This window comes from Bubalus kerabau, chromosome 13 (genome assembly GCF_029407905.1).
Source record: "Bubalus kerabau isolate K-KA32 ecotype Philippines breed swamp buffalo chromosome 13, PCC_UOA_SB_1v2, whole genome shotgun sequence".
Lineage (NCBI taxonomy): Eukaryota > Metazoa > Chordata > Mammalia > Artiodactyla > Bovidae > Bubalus > Bubalus kerabau.
In genome coordinates, this window is record NC_073636.1 from 20,785,769 (window position 1) to 20,812,952 (window position 27,184).

A 27,184-nucleotide genomic window follows, 5' to 3' on the forward strand; every position below is an offset into this window, starting at 1 on the left:
TTCCAGCTGAGTGTCCATCTGGAGCGCGGATGTCCTCTGCGACCATTTATTTGCCTGGGCTTCTAAGACCCACTCGAGAAGGTGTCTAAGGTGGGGCACCTTCCGCTATTCGAGAGGGCGCCTGCGGCCTCCGTGGTCAGAGCTAACCTGGTGTCACGGGTTATATTGATTTTCCGCATAAACCAAGCCACTCAGCTTCTTTTCTCCACTGAATTTTCCTACTGAGCTATCCTTATTTCAGTCGCTTTTCTCCACTGAATTTCCTCACTGAGCTATCCTCATTCTATTACTCTTTGTATCTTTGATGAATAAATAATTAAATAGGTCGCCGACGCCGTCCCCGCTTCGAATACCCTGGATCAGCCGGGGCTGGACCCCGGCAATATATAATATATATACGTATATACACATATATTGTATATAAATATATATATATACATATATAGCTCAGATGGTGAAGAATCTGCCTGCAATGCAGGAGACTATCATTTGATATCTTGTTTGGGAAGATACCCTGGAGAAGGGAATGGCTACCCCTCCAGCATTCTTGCCTGAAGAATTCCATGGACAGAGGAGCCTGGCAGGCTACTGTCCATGGGGTCACAAAGAATCAGACATGAACTGAGCAACTAACACACACAGACATATATAATTTATTTATTTGGCTGTGCCATGTCTTAATTACGGATGTGGGATCTTTGATCTTCCTTGGGGTATTTGGGATCTTTATTTGCAGCGTGTGAACTCTTAGTTGTGGCATGTGGAATCTATCAGTAGTTCCCTGACCAGAAATTGAACCAGGCCCCATGCATTGGGAGTTCAGAGACTTACCCACTGGACCACGAGGGAAGTTCCAAGTGTGGTCATTTTTTAATGAGAGACCATGTTGTATAGAGGTTGAGGTTCAGATATTGATGCATATTCTAGCTCAGAGTCTTATTAGCTACCTCCCTTTGGTCATTGCATTTAAACTTATTAGTACTCAATTTCTTTATTTGCAAAAAGGAGAGATTAATAGGATTGCTGTGGGGATTAAATAGATTTTATTATATTTAATACATCTAGTACACACATTTGGGCACATTTCAGTTGTTATTAAATGATGGCTATTATTGCTGTTATTATTATTATTAAATTCCATCCTTTCTAGATGTACAATCATTTCTAAAGCAAAAGCTATGATGCTAGAGTTGCACAAGTAAATACTGCTGGAAACAAAAGGATTATATTTTCCTATGTGGATGTATTTTGCTAATATTTCCAATAAAACTCTTTGGACAAATCTTTTGGAATGTGAATTCAGTATTAGGGTTGGTTCAACATTTTGAAAAATAAGTTTGAGGGAAATAGTCAATGTTCAAAGGGGTTTATGTGGAGGCCTTGATATGCCTGCTGTGGTCAGTATTTAGAGTGAGGGACTGGAAAGCCACATTGATACTTCAGTGGTTTATATGATGCTTTCTTTGTCATGGAAACCATATCCTTTCATACAAAACTGTTGGAGAGAAAGGAGCCCACAAATAGAGCTTATTTTCCCTCTATTATTCTAAATCTGTTCTTATCAGAGGGCCATGTTAAGAAAATAAAAAATATAAAAGGAAGGCTAATGATCTCTATGTGGTGATTTTTTAAACAACAAATCTAGAAATATGAGAAGGCAGTGGATTATTATAGGCAGTTCTGATGGTACTTAAACTGAAAAAGATAAATATTTATCTAACATGTGAGTTCGGAGAAGGCAATGGCACCCCACTCCAGTACTCTTGCCTGGAAAATCCCATGGACAGAGGAGCCTGGAAGGCTGCAGTCCATGAGGTCGCTGAGGGTCGGACACGACTGAGCGACTTCACTTTCACTTTTCACTTTCATGCATTGGAGAAGGAAATGGCAACCCACTCCAGTGTTCTTGCCTGGAGAATCCCAGGGACGGGGGAGGCTGGTGGGCTGCCGTCTATGGGGTCGCACAGAGTCGGACACGACTGAAGTGACTTAGCAACATGTGAGTTCAAAATGAAACTAATTGCTAATTCAGGAATGGAAAATGAACTAATTGCTAAATTAGCCAAATGACTTTTTTAAGGTAAAACTATGGAGCAGGAGACCCAGATTCGATCCCTGGGTCAGGAAGATACCCTGGAGAAGGAAATGGCAACCTACTCCAGTATTCTTGCCTGGGAAATCCCATAGATAGAGGAGCTTGGTGGGCTGTAGTCTGTGGGTCATGAAGAGTTGGGCATGACTGAGTGACTAACATACACACACACGGAACAATTAATTTATTAAATGAAGACAGCAGCTGGAGTAGTAGTAAAACATGTATTCTATTATTGCATGTTGTTCCATATAATGTATGTTAAATGGTGCTATGTAGGATTATAAAAGTAACTGAAAACATCTCATTGAACTGCATCTTATCACCTGGGTCTTGAAATAAGGAAATAGCTCAAGCTTGAGAACTAGCTCTGCCTTTTTATTTTGGAAACTTCAGAGTGAATTTTTGACTTTTTTAAGAAGTAACATAAATAATTCAGTGACTAGACATAGCCCTGTTTAAAATGTTTAAAGTACAATATTATAAGGGCAACTGCATAAAACTCCCTGAAAACTCACAGAGGTGTTTAATGTCTCTAATTATATTCAAAGACTATAGTGGCTGGGCCTGGGGAACAGCAACTAAGTCAGCTTATTCACTGATTGGCCCTAGTAGATAAATAGAAGAATCTAAACTCGTGCTGTGTAGTTGCTTCAGCTGAGGACCCTTACGGCAATCTCATTTTGAAAACAAGCTCTGAGACTCTAGAATTGATTTGAGGAGGGAGTGGGTTGAGTGAAAGAGAAATCTGACCTAAAAATACAGGGTCTGTAGAGATGATTTTGCATCTAAGGGTATTTTCATCATAGCAGCTAATTTCTACTGTTATGGACTAAATGTTTGTGTCCCCTCAAAATCCATGGATTGAAATCCATACCCAGGTGAAATGATATTTGGGGGTGGGGCCTTTGGGAGGTAATTAGGTCATGAGGCTGGAGCCCTCACGTGGACTTATAAAAAGAGGAAGAGCCAAAAGATCTGGCTTTTTCTCCCAGCATGCATCAGAGGAAGTCTTGTGAGGACCTAAGAAGAAGACATCCCTCAGTGAGACCTGGGCCACACTGGCACCCTGACCTTGGACTTCCAGACTCCTGAACTGTAAGACATGAATATTTGTTGTTTAGGCCCCCCCAGTCTATGATATTCTCCTATATTAGCCCAAACCAATTAAGTAAACTACCAGTTTTTGGTCTGTCCATACAGAAATGAAGACATTTTCTCCATTATACTTTCATGAGAAACACCTTTGTGTTAACAACTGACTTAATTTTTTAAGTTGATTATTTTTTAATTTTTGAAATTATAAAAAATGTATTGGAATATGTTGATTTAAAATGTGTTTCTGTTGTACGGCAGAGTGAATAAGTTATATATATATATGTATCTTCACTCTTTTTTAGATTCTTTTTCCATGACTTCTTATTTTTAAGGAAGTTTAGTTATGAAAATGAAAGTCACTCAGTTGTGTCCGACTCTGCTACCCCATGGTCTATACAGCCCATGGAATTCTCCAGGCCAGAGTACTGGACTGGGTAGCCCTTCCCTTTTCCAGTGGATTTTCCCAACCCACGGATTGAACCCAGGTCTCCCACATTGCAGGCAGATTCTTTACCAGTTGAGGCAACAAGGTTCTGAATTATTTTGTTTTGAATTTCTTTAGATTTGCTTGATACTCTTATTGAGGCTTGTTGAGTTGCTTAATGATCTATTTGGGAGTAATTGATAATATTTTAAGACATCTCTATCTTATGCAAGCAATTCTAAATTAAATGGCTTTAAGAAATCTGTGTCATGGTAAAATTGTTTAGTATGTCAAAGAACTATTTGTAAATCAATGAGAGCACCTATGTTATTGGCAAAAGGTGACATTAGAAAAGCAGAATGTGAGAAATTGATATTGAGGGGATAATTCCCTTCTCAAAAAAAGATTATTTAAAAAACCTCAAGAAAATAGTAGTAGAAATAGTTGATACTTTTTAATGGCATTTACCAAATCAAGGTAATGCAAAGAAAATGATTTACTGAAAAATCATGTATTTGGGAAGTCACATGGCAGGTGAGATTGACATCAAGGTTTTCACTGTGTCATTTGCATTATGACAGTTGTAAGAAGCTTGAAACATTTTGGCTTTTGAGGGAAGAGGTGGCATATAAAAACACGTAGAGGACTATAAAGAAGAGTTTATTGGTCAGGTGTTTTCTGATACTACTCAAACAAAACAGATATGATGGGCTGAGTGGAAAGAAAGCCACTGTTGAACATAAAATTGGCTCTTTGGCTCATGGGTGGTTTCATTTCCTTTAATATAGATTTCAAAGCAGCCGAGTATTAATCTTGGTTTAGGTAGAGCTCTTTGTTTAGACACAGGACTGATCAGTTAATAATCTGATGTAGGAGCTAGCAAATTTTCCCTATAAAGCAGGGGTCCCAACCTCTGGGATCTAATGCCTGATGATCTGAAGTGGAACTGATGTAATAATAACAGAAATAACGTGCACATTAAATGTATCATGCTTGAATCATCCCAAAGTCATCCCCCTCACCCCGAGTCTGTGGAAAAATTGTCTTCCATGAAACTGGTCTGTGGTGCTAAAAAGGTTGGGACCAGTGCTCTAAAGGGTCAGTAGTAATAAGTTCAGTGTCAGGGACCACGTGATGTCTTACAGCTACTCAACTCGGATAGGATGACACAGCCTTAAGCAATATGTAAATGATGAGCAGCTGTGTCCAATAAATATTTATAAAAAAACAGGAAGAAAGTGGAATTTAACCCATGGTTCATGGTTTGGCAAGCCTGATAGCACTTACCTGTGGAGACTTGACGGTTTGCTTGGTAGAGTTTAAGACGAGTGATAATAAGTGAGCTTCATCTCTGTGATTTTTAAAAACTTGTTTATTTTATAATTTAAAAATTCTGTAATAGTTCATCTTGGGTATGACCTTTTCTGGAAACAAATTTTTTTCTGATTTTATACTTACTTGCCTATAGAACCCTGAGACCCACTCCAGACCACAAGCATCCTGAAGAACGGGTTTCCTTCACAACTGTATTCTCAGTGCAATGGATAGTGCTCATCACTAAAGAGATGCTTAATAGACATGTTAATTGAATCATCAAATGTTAAAGCATTTCTAGGCTGCTTTATGGAGAAGGCAATGGCACCCCACTCCAGTACTCTTGCCTGGAAAATCCCATGGACGGGGGAGCCTAGAAGGCTGCAGTTCATGGGATCGCTGAGGGTCGGACACGACTGAGCAACTTCACTTTCCCTTTTCACTTTCATGCATTGGAGAAGGAAATGGCAACCCACTCCAGTGTTCTTGCCTGGAGAATCCCAGGGACGGGGGAGCCTGGTGGGCTGCCGTCTATGGAGTCGCACAGAGTCGGACGCGACTGAAGCGATTTAGCAGCAGCAGGCTGCTTTAAGTGCAATAAAAATGCTGAAAAATCTTGAAATAGTGAAATACTGAAGGTTCTCCTTTTTATACAGTAAGGAGTCTACCAGTCAATGTCTTTCTTTCCTTTGGAAGCATTTTTATTGCTATGGTACAAGGTTTCTTGACTGAAACCTTTTCTTTTGGGTTTCCCTACAGTCAAAGACATAGACTTAGGTTTATGTCAGAGGAATATAAAAGATAGTGTGTGAAAGTGAAAGTGTTAGTCGCTCAGTCGTGTCGGACTCTTTGTGACCCGTGGACTGTAGCCTGCCAGGCTTCTCTGTCCATGGAATTCTCCAGGCAAGAGTACTGGTGTGGGTAGCCATTTCACTACCCTGGGTAGTCCAGGGTGTGGAGCAGCAGAGCCCAGTTTGGCAATATTGTAAAGATTGCTCTATGACCCTGCAAAAGCAACTGGCAGGGTGAAGCCTGATTCCATCGTCACATCTTTCTGTGTGAGCAGCAAATATCACCAAGGGGTAGTGGGTTTCCTTTTTCCAGTGGCAGTGGATGGGCAAGAAATGGTGACTGGAAAACTTTACAAGGGCAAAGTAAATGCCTCAGTCTATGAGAAAGTTTTACAATTATCATTGAATAGAGAGAGGTTGCAGTTTTACTGAAAGTCAGTAAAGGGTTAGATGAATGAGTGAATCTCATACTTAGAATCATTAAAATTTTTCTAGTGGTTGAATAACTGGTTCAATGAACAGAAGCAACTTGTGGGATGTAATGAGAAGGCAATTCTATATTTCTCTCTAATAGTCCCTTCATATTTATTTGGTGAGTCGGACTTGTTTGTCCTATGCCCTATCTGAAAACTCTGGGATCCCTTATCTGACGACTCTTAAATAGAAAATCCTATCATCACTTAAGTCATAACTTTCTAAGATTATAAATGTCTATGTCTGCCAGAATTACTTTACTTCCTGAAACAAATAAAACTGGACAAGACAGATGAAACAGTTTTGAAGGCATTGAGCATCAGGCATGGAGAACAGTGACTGACAGAAAACAAATGAGGTGAACCCATGACTGGTGCAGCAGTCTTGAGGAAATTTCTAGGCTGTAGTGCAGGGTGGGGGAGCTTGGGTAGAATACAGTTGACTCCCTGAATTGAAGAAATATAACGGAGTTCAAGGTGACCAGATCAGCTCAAGTCCATGGGCCAGAGATCTGGAAAAGAGATATTTACACAAAGAATCTTTGATCTGCACGAAGGTTCTTGCAGGTGTTTAGCGGGATAGTGATTAGCTCAGGTGAGAAACCAACAGACCTGAGTTGAGAGAAGGAAACATTTGAAAGGACTAGCTGGAGTAGTATGTGGCTGTCAAGGTCGAAATAGTCCCTGTTCCATCAGCTAGACTAGAAAACTTCACAATTATGGAGCCCTGGGTAGAGTACTCAGAGGGTCTTCCCTTGGTAGTGTGGAATAATTATCCTAATAAAAGGCAGTGGTTATAAGATTGGATTAAAAAAAGCTAACTGAACAAATAGCATATATGCATGAAAAGATACTTGGCATAATTAGTGCTTCAATTCAGTTCAGTTGCGTTGACTCTTTGCGACCCCATGAATCGCAGCACGCCAGGCCTCCCTGTCCATCACCAACTCCCGGAGTTCACTCAAACTCATGTCCATCGAGTCGGTAATGCCATCCAGCCATCTCATCCTCTGTCGTCCCCTTCTCCTCCTGCCCCCAATCCCTCCCAGCATCAGAGAATTTTCCAATGACTCAACTCTTCGCATGAGGTGGCCAAAGATGAGTGCTTAGGGCAATGCAAATTATTTCAATGAGATAACAATATATATCTAATAGACTGATACAGTTAGACTGACCCAGCAAATGTTTGCAGATTGTGAAGGAATTAGAACGCTCAGACTGCTGATAGGAATGTAAAATATTACAAAACAACCACTTTGGAAAACTGGCAGATTCTTACAGAATTAAAAATACCTACTGGATAGCCTCTATATTCTGCTCCTGGCCATTTGCCCAAGAGGAAAGAAAGCATATATCCATACAAAGACTGGAAAGTGTATGTTCACAGCAACTTTATTTGTAATAACCAAAAAATGGAAACAACCCAAATATCTATCAGTCAAGCCATGGTATATCCATACAATGGAATACTACTCAGTTGGAAAATGGAATGAACTAGTACTACACACTGCAACATTGATTTGTCTCAAAATAATTATGCTGAGTAGAAGAAGCCAGATTGAAAATATTATGTATTTGATTTAAGTTATATAAAATTCTTTAAAAATGCAAACTGATATATAGTGACAGAAGGTGGGTCAACAGTGGCCATGGGGGCACAGTGGGAAGCTTGAAGGAATGAGAGAGAACAGGGAGTGATGTGCTGGTCAAATGCCTTTCCCTTCATGGTCCAGTTCTCTGGCATCCCTTCCCTGGGGTGTCTGCTCCAGTTCAGAGTTGTCAAGGCTGGTAGAGCAAGTCTGAAGCATTATTGTACCTCAAATATGAATATCTCTACTGAGAAATACTGTTTCTGAGTGTCAGCTGAAACATCTAGATTTTTTTAGAGTTAATAGCTTTATTTTTATAACTTAATTACTTCATAAATTATGTAGATAACATTCCAATTTTGTTTTTTAAATTGGAGTATAGTTGCTTCACAGTGTTGTTAGTTTTCACTGTATGGCAAAGTGAATCAGCTATATGTATGTGTGTATTTTCCCTTTTTAGGATTTCCTTCACATTTAAGTCACCAAAGAGCATTAAGTAGAATTCCCTGGGCTATGCAGTAGGTTCTCATTAGTCATCTGTTTTGTACATAGTAGTGTGTATATGTCAATCCCATCTCTCAATTCATCCCACTCCACTTTCCCTCCTTAGTGTCCATACGTTTGTTCTCTACATCTGTGTCTATTTTGGCATTGCAAACAAATTCATCTGTAACCATTTTTATAGATTTCATATATATGTGTTAAGAAGCATCTATTTGAATTTCACTTTGCAGTAATCTATACAATTAGAAACAGATACAGGCCACACTTAAAAAAAAATTAAGACTATCAAGAGAATTTCTTAGAGAATTAGTTGTGGCATGTGACTCATGTGTAAATTGAGTTTGCAGGCTTTATTCACATCCCTTCTCTATTTACATATGTTCTTTTAGGGAGTTAGATTGAACATCTCAAAATAATGGAATTAGAGAAATTCACCTTTAATTACAGTTACTACCTAGCCATTTATTTTATTACAGTACTTGGTGATAGTTACACAATGGTACTGCTTTGTGATTGGAACCTGCTTGGCCCATAGCACATGTGTACTGCCTGGTTAGGGTATCTTTTTATTCCTTAAATATCAGATGGCTAGAATTCAAGATAATATTTCTATAGTATTTGGATAGAAGGTGTGGGCCAGGATCATAAGTACCTTTTTAATTTCATCTAGTCATAATTTTCTAATATGGCCACCAAAACATTTTTGCAAATGAAGAGTAAGTAGCAAAACTTACCTAGTTTGAGATCTAACTTTTTTATCCCTGTTCTTTGATAGTGAATTGCCACATAAAGTAAAAGGAGGAAAAACATGACTTCCACTTTTGAAATACTGTTTTTGTCTAAATTTTATATTTAAAAATTTCAGTTTAGTTCAGTCGCTCAGTCGTGTCCAGCTCTTTGCGACCCCATGAATCACAGCACGCCAGGCCTCCCTGTCCATCACCAACTCCCAGAGTTCACTCAAACTCATGTCCATCGAATCAGTGATGCCATCCAGCCATCTCATCCTCTGTCGTCCCCTTCTCTTCCTGCCCCCAATCCCTCCCAGCATCAGGGTCTTTTCCAGTGAGTCAACTCTTCGCATGAGGTGGCCAAAGTACTGGAGTTTCAGCTTGAGCATCATTCCTTCCAAAGAAATCCCAGGGCTGATCTCCTTCAGAATGGACTGGTTGGATCCCCTTGCAGTCCAACGGACTCTCAAGAGTCTTCTCCAACACCACAGTTCAAAACCATCAATTCTTTGGTGCTCAGCTTTCTTCACAGTCCAACTCTCACATCCATACATGACCACAGGAAAAACCATAGCCTTGACTAGATGGACCTTTGTTGGCAAAGTAATGTCTCTGCTTTTGAATATGCTATCTAGGTTGGTCATAACTTTCCTTCCAAGGAGTAAGCATCTTTTAATTTCATGGCTGCAGTCACCATCTGCAGTGATTTTGGAGCCCCCCAAAATAAAGTCTGACACTGTTTCCCCATCTATTTCCCATGAAGTGATGGGACCAGATGCCATGATCTTAGTTTTCTGAAAAAAAGCTATTTAAAAGAACATTAAAAAATTTAGAGTATGTTAAATTTTTTTTGAATGATACTGAATCTTCAGTAGTGCTTTTAACATCTGACATCTGAAGAAAAACCATGTGAAATATTTTCTCATTTCTATAATCTCTGCTTCTCAGGTGGCTTCCCAGGTGGTAAAGAACCTGCCTGCCAATGCAGGAGATATGAGATGGGGGTTCAATCCCTGGGTCAGGAAGATTTCCGGCAGTAGGAAATTGTCTGTATTTCTAGTATTCTTGCCTGGGAAATCCCATGGATAGAGGGGCCTGGTGGGCTAACAGTCCATGTTTGCACCAAAGAGTTGGACACGACTCAGCACACAACACACACAATCTCGGCAGTTTCCTCCCCAAATCTACTTTTTGGTGCTGAAAACAATCTCACTAAATGTTGTTTATATTTTAAGGCTTTCCTTTCTGTTCAGGCAAGGGCCTCATGATATCTGGGAAATATCACTCTTTACATTGAGCATTCTGGGTTGTATCCTTGAGAAGTATGAGGCTTGCAGGCATTATAGCAGTTTTATGATTCACCTCCAGGTTACAATTCGAGATGCTGAGTTTAAATGAAAAAATGTTGTGATTGGACTTCAGTTACCTTAGAGAAATGCTTTTTCTCATGGAGTCTTAAAAATAGGAAAGACCAATCTGTGTGCTCTCAGTGCTTTTCCTGTGATTAAACTTCAAGAGAAGAAGTGATAAGATATGGTTCTCACATCTTTGGATTTCGCATCTGTTCTTGGTCTGTCAGTTCCATTGAAATAAGAAATTTTAAAGCCTTGCAAAGCCTATATTTTGAAGAGTTTATCTGTACAGGTGGAACTTGGCCTGGCATATTTTATCATCCAGGTCTGGCAATTTAAAAGGATAATTCTACTTAAAAGCATAGATTTTTAAGGTAACTGAACAGTTTCTTTTCTTTATAAGCATTTTTGTAGACATTTGAAACTGACAATTTTGTCCGTAAGTCATAGGCTTACATTTTTATATCCTCATTACTGAGAAATTATATTTATACTGCTCATTTTGGTATGTGCTATGCTGAGTAATTTAGACAGTAGTGCTGAATCTCAGTCTAATAACACTGATTTAGGGAATTTTGAAAAGTGTATGGAATACCGTAACATAATTATATTCATAAGAGAGCTAAATATGTTATACTTTCGAGGTGCTCAGGAAGTACTATGGTTTTTAAAAATTGTTTTGAAATATTACTGTTCAGTATATTCAACAAAACATTTATTTCTAAAATACTCCTTTTTAAAAGTGTTAATTGCAGTACTTTACCAGAAATCCTACAATACGAGTGATAAGAATATCTTTACAATGTGCCAGAATGTAGCCAACGTTGTCCGAGTTTCTACTACATGATTCATTCATTTGCCAACTCAGCTATTTTTAGTTAAAGGAAAAAACATAATGTAAATTTTATTGTTCTGTTGCTTTATGAGAGGCACTAAGCCACATCTCCCATGCCATAGCTATGTATTACTGACAAATTCTTGCTTTCTTTTTTAACCTTAGATAAGGTATTATTCTTTTACAATGACATATATAAGGTTATTTCTGAAGAGTAAAATATATTGAATTATGTTATTTACCCACATTTACTTTTTAAACTATTACCACACAAATAGAATCTTTTCCATTTATATATTTAGATATTTCTCCCAGAGTTTTTAGATGTGCAGAATTTTACTAATGTGTATAGTACCTATGTTTTCTTGTAATGTTTATTTTAATTTAATTTTTTTAAAAATTAAGACTCCAATAAATAATGATATTATCCTCAGTAAATATACTTATTTTTTTTACTGTTCTCTTTAAGGGATGGTTATAGGTAATTTAAAAATAATTCTGATTCTGCCATTAGAAAGAAATATACAAATTATATATGTTAGAATAATCTGGTATGAGTTCAGTTCAGTCACTCAGTTGTGTTCGACTCTTTGTGACCCCCTGAACTGCAGCACACCAGGCCTTCCTGTCCATCACCAGCTCCGAGTTTACCCAAACTCATGTCCATTGAGTCGGTGATGCCATCCAAAACATCTCATCCTCTGTTGTCTGCCTTTCCTCCTGTCCTCAATCTTTCCCAGCATCAGGTTCTTTTAAATGAATCAGCTCTTCACATCAGGTGGCCAAAGTATTGGAGTTTCAGCTTCAGCATCAGTCCTTCCAATGAATATTCAGGACTGATTTCCTTTAGGATGGACTGGTTGGATCTCCTTGCAGTCCAAGGGACTCTCAAGAGTCTTCTCCAACACCACAGTTCAAAAGCATCAATTCTTCGGTGCTCAGCTTTCTTTATAGTACAACTCTCACATCCATACATGACTACTGGAAAAACCATAGCCTTGACTAGATGGACCTTTGTTGGCAAAGTAATGTCTCTGATTTTTAATATGCTGTCTAGACGGTCATAACTTTCCTTCTAAGGAGTAAGTGTCTTTTAATTTCATGGCTGCAATCACCATCTGCAGTGATTTTGGAGCCCCCCAAAATAAAGTCAGCCACTGTTTCCCTATCTATTTGCCATGAAGTGATGGGACCGGATGCCATGATCTTTCTTTTCTGGATGTTGAGCTTTAAGCCAACTTTTTCACTCTCCTTTCACTTTCATCAAGAGGCTCTTTAGTTCTTCTTTGCTTTCTGCCATAAGGGTGGTGTCATCTGCATATCTGAGATTATTGATATTTCTCCCGGCAATCTTGATTCCAGCTTGTGCTTCTTCTAGCCCAGCGTTTCTCATGATATACTCTGCATATAAGTTAAATAAGCAGGGTGACAATATACAGCCTTGACATACTCCTTTTCCTATTTGGAACCAGTCTGTTGTTCCATGTCCAGTTCTAACTGTTGCTTCCTGACCTGCATACAGGTTTCTCAAGAGGCAGGGAAGGTCAGGTGGTCCGGTATTCCCATCTCTTTCAGAATTTTCCACAGTTGATTGTGATCCACACAGTCAAAGGCTTTGGCATAGTCAATAAAGCAGAAATAGATGTTTTTTCTGGAACTCTCTTGCTTTTTCGATGATTCAGCGGATGTTGGCAATTTGATCTCGGGTTCCTCTGCCTTTTCTAAAACCAGCTTGAACATCTGGAAGTTCACGGTTCCCTTATTGCTGAAGCCTGGCTTGGAGAATTTTGAGCATTACTTTACTAGCATGTGAGATGAGTGCAATTGTGCAGTAGTTTGAGCATTCTTTGGCATTGCCTTTCTTTGGGACTGGAATGAAAACTGACCTTTTCTAGTCCTGTGGCCACTGTTGAACTTTCCAAATTGCTGGCATATTGAGTGCAGCACTTTCACAGCATCATCTTTGAGGATTTGAAATAGCTCAACTGGAATTCCATCACCTCCACTAGCTTTGTTCGTAGTGATGCTTCCTAAGGCCCACTTAACTTTGCATTCCAGGATGTCTGGCTCTAGATGAGTGATCATACCATTATTATCTGGATCAGGAAGATCTTTTTTGTACAGTTCTTCTGTGTATTCTTGCCACATCTTCTTAGTATCTTCTGCTTCTGTTAGGCCCATACCATTTTTATCTTTTATTGAGCCCATCTTTGCATGAAATGTTCCCTTGGTTTCTCTAATTTTCTTGAAGAGATCTCCAGTCTTTCCCATTCTGTTGTTTTCCTCTATTTCTTTACATTGATTGCTAAGGAAGGCTTTCTTACCTCTCCTTGCTATTCTTTGGAACTCTGCATTCAAATGGGTATATCTTTCCTTTTCTCCTTTGCTTTTTGCTTCTCTTCTTTTCACAGCTATTTGTAAGACCTCCTCAGATAGCCATTTTGCATTTCTTTTTCTTTGAGATGGTCTTGATCCCTGTTTCCTCTACAATGTCACGAACCTCTGTCCATAGTTCATCAGGCACTCTGTCTATCAGATCTAGTCCCTGAAATCTATTTCTCACTTCCACTGTATAATCGTAAGGGATTTGATTTAGGTCATACCTGAATGGTCTAGTGGTTTTCCCCACTTTCTTCTTCAGGTACGAGTATTATTGGGTATTTCCATACATGGTGGCATATACTGGGGTGCTGTGGTAAAAACCAATGAATAATTTGATTTGGTGATGCCTTCCTCCCCTATTGAAGTTAATGACTTGCAACATAGTTCTTCCTCTTCCTTAGAACTTGGCCTCTCAATTACTCAAAAATTTTAAGCATTTCACTGATCTCCAGCCTGTTCCATTCATTTTCTTTGGCTCTATGTAGACCTCTAATCCTTTTATCTCACCATTATTTCTTTTATTTTTTATCTTTAAAGTTTTTATAGTTTAGTTGTTTTACAGTGTTCACGGCAAAGTGAATCAGTTACACGTGTACATATATCCACTCTTTTTAGATTCTTTTCCCTATAGGTCATTACAGAGTATTGACCATTATTTCTATCAATACTTATTCTCTCTTACTTTCTCTACTCTTCAACATAGGTCTATGGCCATAGCACCTTAAATGCACCTGATCTCATCTGACCTATTACTCCACATAAGAGTTTATGATCTAACATAACTGCTCTCTTGAATTCTCTAATCCCTTCCCTTTTCTTCCATTATATTCATCTTGCAAAGCCTAATTTCCCATTAAACTCAACTGTTCAACCTCTGTACTGCTTTAAGCAGTTTAATATTTCTAGAGCAAATCACATACCCTATTGACTAATTTCACTTTAATCACCAAAAGATTCACATAGGCACTCAAAGATATCCATCCATGCTCACAGGAGGCTTTCTCTTTCATGCAGACATGTGCACATGTGTACAAGCGCACACACATGTATGAGAAATGAAGAAATCAGTGGAAAGGAGATGTGAAGGAAACTTTATTTGGCATGTAGAACAAGGTCTTGAGGGGAACACAGGAGGCAAGTTAGGTTGACGGCAGGGTGATGAATTCAGTTTTTTACATATTGCAAAGTAACTGACATCTTAAGAGATGTCAAATAGGTACTCATGTGGTTTTGAAATTTAGAGAAGAGTTCTGGGTGAAAACTGTCAATTTAGGAAATACTGATGAATCTAAGAAGAGAGTGTATAACGGTGAAAGAAAAGGGTAGAACTGAGCCTGGCCAGACTAATCTCTAAAGTCAATGAGTGGTGCATGAACCTGCAAAGGCGAGACCAGAACATGGAGAAATAACCAGAATAATGTGATGTTAGGAAAGAGATGGCTTTAGGAACGAAAGAGGGGACATGAGTATAGAAGGATGTGGAGATGTGAAATATGATAGTAAAACTCTAAGACTAAAATGCTGTATTACTAATATTTAACAGGGAGTGAGGTATTAGTGACCTGAGGTGAGTTATAGTATTGATGAGTTGTTGCAACTAAATTAGAATGAGTGCAAGATTGAAAAGATATATGTACCCCAGTGTTCACTGCAGCACTGTTTACAGTAGCCAAGACATGGACGCAAACTAAATGTCCATTGACAGATGAATGGGAAAAAGACATGGTGTGTATATAGAATGTGTATATGGAATATTATTGAGTAATGGAATATTACTCAGCCATAAAAATAAAATAATGTTATTTGCAGCAATACGGATGGACCTAGAGACTATCATACTAAGTGAACTAAGTCAGAGAAAGGCAAACATCATATGATACCTCTTGGAATTAAAAAAAAAAGATACAAATGAACTTATTTCCAAAACTGACAGAGACTTGTAGAATGAAAGCAGAGAGAATTTGGAAGCTGATGGCAGACTTGAGCCTACTTGTGTTTAAGAGGTTGCTAACCTAATGTTATGCAAGATTGAGAATGTTAGTATAAATTGGCAGGGTCAGCCTCTGCAAGGCCTTTCAGGGAAATAAAACTGGATGCTTTTTAACTGACAGCTAGAGCTTGTTTCAGTCTTGCTGACTTCAAATGTGCCGGGCTCTGCCTTTAGCATGTCCGCCAGATCATCATGTTACTTTAAATTATGTAATATCTCAGTCATTAATAAGCACTTTTATTTTATCTGGAGTAAGGCAGAGTAGAAAAAATGCATAAGGAAGAAGACATTCCTCTCTATATTTTTAGTTCCCCGTGGATATTTAGGATGTTATGCAACTTACACTCAGATTAATTGCTTATATGGTTCGTAGTCACCTTTGTGGCTGCTGTAGGCACTCAAATGGTACCTTTGGTCATAATTCAAAGACAAATAGATAGGGATGCAAACTTACATACAACTGTGGTTCTGGTAGTAAAAGGGAAAGGAAAAAAGGAAGGAGGGGAAATTGAGTATGTGGAAGAATAAGATTTGATTCCCTTGTTAAGAAGTGTGATACTAAGTCACATATTGGGTACACGAAAATCATCCCTTATAAGTGAAATTCATCTTGGGGGGTGGTAAATTGATGTCAGATTCGCATCTTTGGGTTTGAGATCCAGAACTGTGTAATTGCATCATTTTTACTTTTGCCTTGGAACTCTTTCTTAGAAATTGAGGCAAAACCTTCACGTCTGAGACCTGAAGGGCAGTTCCCTGGGTTTAGGTTGAGAGTATGACAGTGGGAACTCAGGTTATTTGTGACTGATGACCCATTTGGGAGGATCGTTGTACTCTAAATTGCTTCCAAGTATCTTTTGTAAAACACAGTAGAAGGTTATATTTTCTAGATGCTTGGCAAATGGCTAAATATCTAGTATTCAGCCAGTGAACCCTTTTAGCTCTTCATCAGAGCAAAGGCTCCCACTCCCACTCACCTTGCAAATCCTCATTGAGCTTTTGATGGAAATAAACTGACTCTTGCCCAACTCACTTTCGTATTTGAAAATAAAAGAAGGAAGGAAAGGAGGCTGTGTCACAGTGATTCATTAGAGGCAACTGCCCATATCCTGGTTCATCTAAAGTTCATTAAGTTCCAATTCCCCCAGATGCCAAGTTCCAATAACATTGTAATCCAATAAGTCGAAGACATAATTTATCCCAGAGGTTTATATACTTGTAAATGCCTGGCTAGGCTTTTGATGTACACAATTGTGTCAGGGCTCATTACTGTATTTGACAAGTTTATGCATTAACTTTGAGCAACAGGATTTCACACAATAGAGAACATACCCATTGGCCATGTGTTGGCTTAGCCACACATTGGAATTCTATGTTAACTTGCATAATTTCAAGGTTTGAAATAATTGCTTTGAAGAATGTTTTATTCTTTTAAAAATCTTTCAGAATTTAATTTGAGGAACACCATTGCATGCTCTACTCCCCAACTTATATACCTCTTAAAGTTATTTCTGAGGTGTATCATACATTCTTGTGGGGCAAATGAAAATTAGAGGAAATTGTAAAATATTAACACATTTCTTTTACCTTATGCATAATTAAGAGCATGAGAGATAAAAGGTAAATTTGACTCTAAGAAAAATGTATTATTGGTGAGGGTTAATCCAGTTGAGCTGTTTCAAATCCTAAAAGATGATGCTGTTCAGGTGCTGCACTCAATATGCCAACAAATTTGGAAAACTCAGCAGTGGCCACAGGACTGGAAAAGGTCCGTTTTCATTCCAATCCCAAAGAAAGGCAATGTCAAAGAATGTTCAAACTACCGCACAATTGCACTCATCTCACATGATAGCAAAGTAATGCTCAAAATTCTCCAAGCCAGGCTTCAACAGTACATGAACCATGAACTTCCAGATGTTCATGCTGGATTTAGAAAAGGCAGAGGAACCAGAGATCAAATTACCAACATCCGTAGGATCATCAAAAAAGGAAGAGAGTTCCAGGAAAACATTTACTTCTGCTTTATTAACTATGCCAAAGCCTTTGACTGTGTGGATCACAACAAACTATGAAAAATTCTTTGAGAGATGGGAATACCAGACCACCTGACCTGCCTCCTGAGAAATTTGTATGCAGGTCAGGAAGCAACAGTTAGAACTGGACATGGAACAACAGACTGGCTCCAAATAGGAAAAGGAATATATCAAAGCTGTATATTGTTACCCTGCTTATTTAACTTATATGCAGAGTACATCATGGGAAATGCTGGGCTGGAGGAAGCACAAGCTGGAATCAAGATTTCCAGGAGAAATATCAATAACCTCAGATATGCAGATGACACCACCCTTATGGCAGAAAGCAAAGAAGAACTAAAGAGCCTCTTGAAAGTGAAAGAAAGAAAAAGTTGGCTTAAAGCTCAACATTCAGAAAACTAAAATCATGGCATCCGGTCCCATCACTTCATGGGAAATAGATGGGGGAAACAATGGAAACAGTGAGAGACTTTATGTTTTGGACTCCAAAATCACTGCAGATGGTGACAGCAGCCATGAAATTCAAAGAGGCTTGCTCCTTGGAAGAAAAGCTATGACCAACCTAGACAGAACTGATGCTTTTGAACTGTGGTGTTGGAGAAGACTCTTGTGAGTCCCTTGGACTACAAGGAGATCTAATCAGTCAATCCTAAAGGAGGTCAGTCCTGAATATTCATTGGAAGAACTGATGCTGAAACTCCAATATTTTGGCCACCTGATGTGAAGAACTGACTCATTAGAAAAGACCCTGATGCTGGGAAAGATTGAAGGCGGGAGAAGGGGACAAAAGAGGATAGATGGTTGGATGGCGTCAGTGATGCGATGGACGTGAGTTTGAGTAAGCTCTGGGAGTTGGTGATGGACAGGGAAGCCTGGTGTGCTGCAGCCCATAGGGGTTGCAAAGAGTCAGACATGACTCAGCAACTGAACTGAAATGAATGAACACATTAGACATGTTATAAATAATTACTATGGAAATGTAGATATGTTTGAGTAAATTTGAAAGAAAAAAATTTCAAAGAAAGCTACTTACTAAATTTGCATTCAATTTAGATACTGAAATTGTTTTTGTGACATTGTCTATAGAATAAATTTTTTTAGAGGATGAATTTTTCCATATTTAATGCTGGGATTATGATTATGGGTAAATTATTACAAATACTGGTTGTTTTGGAGGAGAAAGAAGTGATGTTATAAACTATAGGAAGGATACATAAAAATTGCCATTTTGACCTTTTAGTCTAATAAACAAATGTATGTTAAATAATTGTGATTCAGAGTGAATAAGACATACTTCCTCTCTTGCCATTTCCTGAGGACTAGACTATATTGCTTAATTTTTAAAAATTAATTTATTTTTGACTGTGATGGGTCTTTGTTGTTGCATAGGCTTTTCTCTAGTTACAGAGAGTGGGGGCTACTCTCTAGTTGCGGCGTGTGGGCTTCTCTTGTGGGCATGGGCTCTAGGGCACAGGGGCTTTAACAGTTGTGGCTCACTGGCTCAGTAGTTGTGGCTCCTGGCATCTAGAGCACAGGCTTAGTTGCTCCATGGCATGGTCAGGAATTGAACCTGTGTCTCCTGCATTGGCAGGTATATTCTTTACCACTGAGCCACTATGGTAGCCCTTTATTTTTATTATATTTTTAAAGCATAGAACATTTCATTTTACTGGGCCATTGTGATACATCTGTCCAGATCTTCCAGTTACTCTTATGAAGATAGCCAGTAGGTAGCACACAGAACTGGTCTTCACCTACTTAATAACAAATATTTGTTCAGTGGGAGTTATTTTCTATGCATTCAGAATATAATAATGAACAGAACAAAGTCCCTGACCTCAAGGGGCTTATATTCTAATAGGAGGGAACATAAACCAACAATCATATAGCAATAAACCAATATATCTCTTAGGCAGATATATGTCATGTTAAGAAAACAGAACTGGGTAAAGACATGTAGGGGAGAGAGATTTACCATTTTTGAGTGATTAAGGGAAGCAACTCTGATAAAGGATCACTTGACCAGAGATCCATAAAATGTGAGGGAATAACCCACATCGTTAACTGTTTGCAGGAAGTGTGCTTTAGGCAGAGCGGCATGCCTCAAGGCTTGGCATGTCTGAGGTTTACCAAAGAAGCCACTGTCGAGGAAAGAAGGAGAGAGCATCTAAGAGTAGCAGGTAGCCTGATGATGTGGGGCCCTGTGGTTCTTATAAGGCCTTAGATTCTTTATTTTTTTAATTTTTAAAAATTAAACTTTTTTATTTGGAGGATAATTGCTTTACAATGTTGTGTTCGTTTCTGCCATACAACAATGTGAATCTGTCATAATTATATATATGTATCTTCTCCCTGTTGAGCCTGCCTCCACTTCCCCTGTAAGACCTTAGGTTTTTATCTGAAGAAAGATGGGAAGCCATTGAAGGATTTTGAGCAGAGTGACATGATCCATCTTAATAGGATTGCTCTTCTTGCAGTGTGAAAATAGAACATAAGGGCATATGAGGGTACGAGAGATCAGTTTAAAAGCTGCTACAAGAATTCAGTTGGGAGAAAGTGTGAAAGTGAGAGAGGCGATTGTGGTGGCATTGGTAAGAGTTCTGAATACACGGGCATGGTAGTAGGATTTGATGATGCATGGAGCCTAAGGAGTGAGAAAGAGACTAACCTAAGATCTATTTTTCTCTGAGTTGCAGGACAGCACACTTTGTCCCATTCCCTTTTGGTCTTGTTGGGGTGGTGGGAGGATGGAGCAAGTGTGCATGCAAGCGAGGGGCTGTTGAGAGTTCAACTTGGGCTTAATGCAGCTTTGTCTATGCTATGCTGATGGGTATGGTCCCGAAGATATAGGTTGTTCATTTACTTTCGTCATTGCATTAAGTTCCTAGACGGCCATGGCAAACTACCACCTTAAAAGGTTATTTTTCAAGTTCTGGAGGTCAAAAGTCTAAAGTGAAGTTCTGTGAACTTTGGGTAGAATACTTTCTTGACTGTTCCTAGTTTCTGGGGGCAGGAGGGCAGACAATAATCCTTGTGTTCTTCAGCTTGTAGATTCATCTCCCCAATCTCCTAATTACCTCTGAAGCTATCCTATTTCCAAATATAGTCACATCCTGGAGTACTAGGGGGATGCTAAGACTTTAACATATGTTTTTGGGGGAGTCAAACAGTCTTAGAGATGATGAATCCTGCTGATGTTCACTGCAAACATGAATATCCTGTAGCAATTATAGTTATTTTCTCCAGTTTTTTTTTTCTTGACATTTTCTGGGGCTTCTGTCTTTCTCCCCGACAAGTTTCTTTCCAGATTGAGAATAATAGAGTTTTAGTATTGTCCTCCTTTACCAATACTTCTCTGAAGTTTGCTGGTAGGATTAGTGATCACACAGAATTTTCTATTGTACACCATTCAACATACCACTCTTTGAAATCTCTTAAGTTTGGTGTGTAACTACTTCTTTAGTAGATTGCTGATCCTTTTTATTAATTCCATTAGTTTTATGAGGAGGAAATATGTGGTCCAGCTTAACTCTGCTATGGTTACCAAGAAGTTCAATTTCAAAATTTTGAGAATTGTATTAAAAAACACGTAAGTTGTTAAGAGCTGTGAATATTCTGAGATTTTTTCCCCACTTGCAGACTGACAAGTCAGCTTAATGGTTTCATTGATGCTGGTAGAACAAATAAGTTTTTATCCTGGGTCAAAAACGATGCGATTTCTCATAGCAATAATAGTATCAGCATTTTACACCAGTTTCCCAGCCTCCATTTACACAAGGTGCTGTGAAGAGTCAGATGATACCCTGGAAACACCATGGATTGCACTGCAGGAGAGGAACCCTGACTTCGGGGAATCTGATTGTTCTCTAATGGGCAGTTGCTCTGGCGAAAGATACTGTTTCTATCTGCCAAGGAAGCAAAACTATTCTTTTTTGCTCCTGAAGGGAAAAATATCTGTCTTCCAAGGCTATTTTTAAATCAAATCTCCTTGAAAGTCTGGGGAAAAAGGACAATCATTTCCTTGCTTGCAAGGCATTTGGAAATGTAAGAGTCTATTGGAGAATTGCCTTCCAAGAGTTGTTATGAAGGGATGTTCTCTCATGAGAAGCATTTACCACCATGTTGCTCTATTTTTTAGGAAATGTGCTAATATGCATAAAGTTTTACAGTGACAATATATGTGAATGCTGGTTTAAAAAAATCTCTGCATTGAATAATACTTCTGTGCCATGTACTGCATATGCATTTCATGCGTGTTTTTGGAAATGGTATTTTGCAGTAGATAGAATAGGGCTTTGGAGACAGACAAGAATAAGTTTTACTGCTAATTGGACTGTTTCTTCATCCATGGGCAAATTAAAAAATCCCCAGTTGTTTTCATACTTAATCCAATGTAATCCTTGTAAAATCAGATCGGATTGGAAAGGCTTAGTATCTCGCCCAGTGTCATAGTGCTAATAGAAAATAGTCAGGATTCAAACCAGGATCTCTCCAACTCCCACTCCTGAATTGTTAACCACTCTATTATTACAAATCCATGGAGTATCTGGTATAATCAGTAATGGCTATTTTACATCTAGTAGTTAAAATTTATGGGAGATGCTTCATCAACAAATATTTAAAGCGTATTCTGAACAGCTCCTTAGAAGCAAGACACAGTTGGGCTAAGGGCAGAGAAATAGAGAAATCAAAGCTGAGAACATCCCCCCAAAAGACATCTGTCATAGCAGTTAATGAAGTTGTTTTTAGAGGGAAATTTGATATAAAGAAAGAAATTGTCTTCCATCCAGTTCTGGATGTTGTGTATTTGCTGCTGGGATTGTTTGATGAGGATAGCCAGAAACATGAACAATGATTTTGATTTATATATTTCTTGATTTCATCTGGGCCAAAACATTGGGATGGAAGAAGGAAATATTTATTTTATTTTGCCAGTTACAAGGACAGAAAGTTTTCTGTTTCATTGGCTTGGTGTGGAAATAAACCCTGAGCCATACTTCCAGTGTTTTGGTTGAGTTTACTAACAAGGTTGATAGTCCGCTTACATTTTCTCCTTTGCGTTCTTGACTTTGCAAGCCTTGTGTAACCTCTTCCGTGTGGCATTTTATTCTTTGATTTTGTTGTTATATATTTCCTGGGTGTTAGTGATATGCAAGCCCTGCAGGAAATACCAGTTACGTAGGGTCTCTTTTCAGTAAATTTAAAATGAAAACTTTGCAAGATACTTTCTGGAATGGTAGGTGAATATACTTTTTTAGATTTATTTTTAAAGATGGGTCAGTGAATTCTCAAGTTGCATACAATCAGTCTATCATCTGACATTTTTACTAACCTTTAACATTTAATTTTGTTGGCTATTTTTTTTTTTTTGCCTTGTTATTGCCAGAGTTGATGCTATTCTGTTCTCCTTGTTAATGGTATAATTGACTGTACTGCCCAGATGTTCGGATAGAATGCTGTTGCCAATTATTCATAAATACTGCTACTTAAGGCTTAGGGAAGGGACACTGATATGAAAATGTTTGTCTGGAACGTGCTCTTGACTTCCAGCATAATGTTAGATTTCTTTGCCCTGATCAGTGCTGGAGTTATCTTTTGAAGAATGCCAATTAAGTACAAACCTTCCCTAGAAAATAAATACCTTTAAAACCTTTGCAAAGGGGCACAGTCTATGGGAAAAACATTAAAGCATAAGGCTGGAGGATTGGATTTTAATCTTGATGACTTTCTTCATTAAATTCTTAGTTTGGGGAAAAATCTCTTAAACTTTTGTTGGCTATCTTATTTACAAGGAGAACACATGAACATCTCTAAACTGTTATTCTGTAGTTAAGTAGTGTCTGACTCTTTCAGACCCCACAGACTACAGCATTCCAGGCTTCCCTGTTATTCACTATCTCCCAGAGTATGCTTTAACTCATATCCATTGAATTGACAATGCCATCCAACCATCTCATCCTCTGTTGTCCCCTTCTCCTCCCGACTTCAATCTTTCCCAGCATCAGGGTTTTTTCAAATGAGTCAGCTCTTCGCATCAGGTGGCCAAAGTATTGGAGTTTCAGCTTCAGCATCAGTCCTTCCAATGAACACTCAGGATTGATCTCCTTTAGGATGGACTGGTTGGATCTCCTTGCAGTCCAAGGGACTCTCAAGAGTCTTCTCTAGCATCACAGTTCAAAAGCATCAGTTCTTCAGTACTCAGCCTTCATGATGGTCCAACTGTCACATCCATACCTGACTACTAAAAACCACAGCTTTGATTAGATGGACCTTTGTTGGCAAAGTAATGTCTCTGCTTTAATATGCTTTCTAGGTTGGTCATAGCTTTTCTTGGCAAGGAGCAAGCGTCTTTGAATTTCATGGTGGCAGTCACTGTCTGCAGTGATATTGGAGCCCAAGAAACTAAAATCTTTCACTGTTTCCACTTTTCCCCTGTCTATTTGCCATGAAGTGATGGGACCGGATGCCAGGATCTTAGTTTTTTGAATGCTGGGTTTTAAGCCAACTTTTTCACTCTACCCTTTCACTTTCATCAAGAAACTCTTTAGTTCTTCACTTTCTGCCATAAGGGTGGTGTCATCTGCTTATTAGTTGTTGATGTTTCTCCCGGCAATCTTGATTCCAGTTTGTGCATCATCCAGACCGGAATTTCACATGATGTGCTTTACATATAAGTTAAACAAGCAGGGTGACAATATACAGCCTTGACGTACTCCTTTCCCAATTTGGAACCAGTACATTGTTCCATGTGTGGTTCTAACGGTTGCTTCTTGTCCTGCTTACAGGTTTCTCAGGAGGCAGGTAAGGTGGTCTGGTACTTCTATCTCGTGAAGAATTTCCCACAGTTTCTCGTGATCCACACAGTCAAAGGCATTGGTGCAATCAATAAAGCAGAAGTAGATGTTTTCCCAGAATTCCCTTGCTTTTTCAATGATCCAATGGATGTCGGCAATTTGATCTCTGATTCTTCTCCCTTTTTTAAATCCAGCTTGAATATCTGGAAGTTTTCCGTTCATGTACTATTGAAGCCTGACTTGGAGAATTTTGAGCATTAGTTTGCTAGTGTGTGAGATGAGTGCAATTGTGTGATAGTTTGAGCATTCTTTGGCATTGCCTTTCTTTGGGATTGGAATGAAAACTGACCTTTTCCAGTCCTGTGGCCACTGCTCAGTTTTTCAATTTGCTGGCAAATTGAATGCAGCACTTTCACAGAAACATCTTTTAGGATTTGAAATAGCTCAGCTGGAATTCCATCATCTCTACTAGGTTTGTTCGTAGTGATGCTTCCTAAGGCCTGCTTGACTTCTCATTCCAAGATGTCTGGCTCTAGGTGAGTGATCACACCATTGTGGTTATCTGGGTCATGAAGATCTTTTTTGTATAGTTCTTCTGTGTATTCTTGCCACATCTTCTTAATATCTTCTGCTTCTGTTAGGTGTCACCATTTCTGTCCTTTATTGTGCCCATCTTTTCATGAAATGTTCCCTTGGTATCTCTAATTTTCTTGAACAGATCTCTAGTCTTCCTCATTCTATTATTTCCCTCTATTTCTTTGCATTGATCACTTAGGAAGGCTTTCTTGTTTCTTCCTTGCTGTTCTTTGGAACTCTGCAATCAGATGGGTATATCTTTCCTTTTCTCATTTGCCTTTAGCTTCTGTTCTTCTACCAGCTATTTGTAAGGCCTTTTCAGACAACCATTTTGCCTTTTTGCATTTCTTTTTCTTGAGGATGGTCTTGATCCCTGCTTCCTATACAGTGTCATGAACCTCTGTCCATAGTTCTTCAGGCACTCTGTCTATCAAATTCTACCCCTTAAATCTATTTGTCACTTCCACTGTTTGTGAGAAATTTGATTTAGGTCATAGATGAATGGGCTACTGGTTTTCCCTACTTTCTTCAATTTAAGCCTGAATTTTGCAGTAAGAAGTTCATGATCTGAGCCACAGTCAGCTCCCAGTCTTGATTTTGCTGAGTGTATAGAGCTTCTTCATCTTCAGCTGCAAAAATATAATCAATCTGATTTCGGTATTGACCTTCTGGTGATGTCCATGTGTAGAGCTGTCCCTTGTGTTGCTGGGAGAGTGTGTTTACTATGACCAGTGTGTTCTCTTGGCAAAACTCTGTTAACTTTTGCCCTGCTTCATTTTGTATTCTAAGGCCAAACTTGCTTGTTACTCAAGGTATCTCTTGACTTTCTACTTTTGTATTCCCGTCCCCTATGAAAAAAGGACATCTTTTCTTGGTGTAGTTCTAGAAGGTCTTGTAGGTTGTCATAGAACTGTTACATTTATCTGATACATGCCTGTAAAATGTATATGCATTTATTATTAATTTTAATTCTTTAAAATTTTGTGCAATATTTAAGACATGCTAGTAAAGTAATGCTCAAAATTCTCCAAGCCAGGTTTCAGCAATACATTAACTGAACTTCCAGATGTTCAAGCTGGTTTTAGAAAAGGCAGAGGAACCAGAGATCAAATTGCCAACATTCACTGGATCCTCGAAAAAGCAAGAGAGTTCCAGAAAAACATCTATTTCTGCTTTATTGACTCATGCCAAAGCTTTTGACAGTGTGGATCACAATAAACTGGAAATTCTGAATGAGTTGGGAGTACCAGACCACCTGACCTGCCTCCTGAGAAACCTGCATGCAGGTCAGGAAGCAACAGTTAGAACTGGACATGGAACAACAGACTGGTTCCAAATTGTAAAAGGAGTACGTCGAGGCTGTATATTGTCATCCTGCTTATTTAACTTATATGTAGAGTACATCATGAGAAACTCTGGGCTGGAGAAAGCACAAGCTGGAATCAAGATTGCCAGGAGAAATATCAATAACCTCAGCTATGCAGATGACACCACCCTTATGGCAGAAAGTCAAGAGGAACTAAAAAGCCTCTTGATGAAACTGAAAGAGGAGAGTGAAAAAGTTGGCTTAAAGCTCAACATTCAGAAAAGGAAGATCATGGCATCTGGCCCCATCACTTCATAGCAAATAGATGGGGAAACAGTGGAAATAGTAGCTGACTTTAGTTTTTTGGGCTCCAAAATCACTGCAGATGGTGATTCCAGCCATGAAATTAAAAGACGCTTACTCCTTGAAAGTTATGACCAGTTTAGACAGCATGGGGTCGCGAAGAGTCGGACTCGACTGAGTGACTTCACTTTCACTTTTCACTTTCATGCATTTGGAGAAGGAAATGGCAACCCACTCCAGTGTTCTTGCTTAGAGAATCCCAGGGATGGGGGAGCCTGGTGGGCTGCCATCTATTGAGTCTCACAGAGTCGGACACAACTGAAGCGACTTAGTAGCGGCAGCAGAGAGCATATTAAAAAGCAGAGACATTACTTGGTCAACAAAGGTCCATCTAGTCAAGGCTATGGTTTTTCCAGTGGTCATGTATAGACGTGAGAGTTGGACTATAAAGAAAGCTGAGCGCTGAAGAATTGATGCTTTTGAACTGTGGTGTTTTGGAGAAGACTCTTAAGAGTCCCTTGGACTGCAAGGAGATCAGTCCTGAGCGTTCATTGGAAGGACTGGTGTTGAAGCTGAAACTCCAATACTTTGGTCACC

At 38.9% G+C, this 27,184-nt stretch overlaps 1 long non-coding RNA gene across 3 annotated transcripts in view; it reads left to right on the forward strand.

Annotated features, from left to right (window-relative positions):
- Nucleotides 1-1,980: 1,980 nt before the first annotated feature.
- Nucleotides 1,981-27,184, forward strand: part of LOC129625399 (uncharacterized) — an 88,947-nt gene continuing 63,743 nt past the window's right edge. Inside the window, exons 1-2 of one of the 3 annotated variants that reach the window (XR_008701418.1) lie at nucleotides 1,981-1,999; nucleotides 3,088-3,190. This is a non-coding gene — a long non-coding RNA (uncharacterized LOC129625399). Of the gene's footprint in view, nucleotides 2,000-2,739; nucleotides 3,191-27,184 lie in introns of those variants that run through there. The other 2 variants (XR_008701417.1, XR_008701416.1) reach the window with 2 other exon arrangements.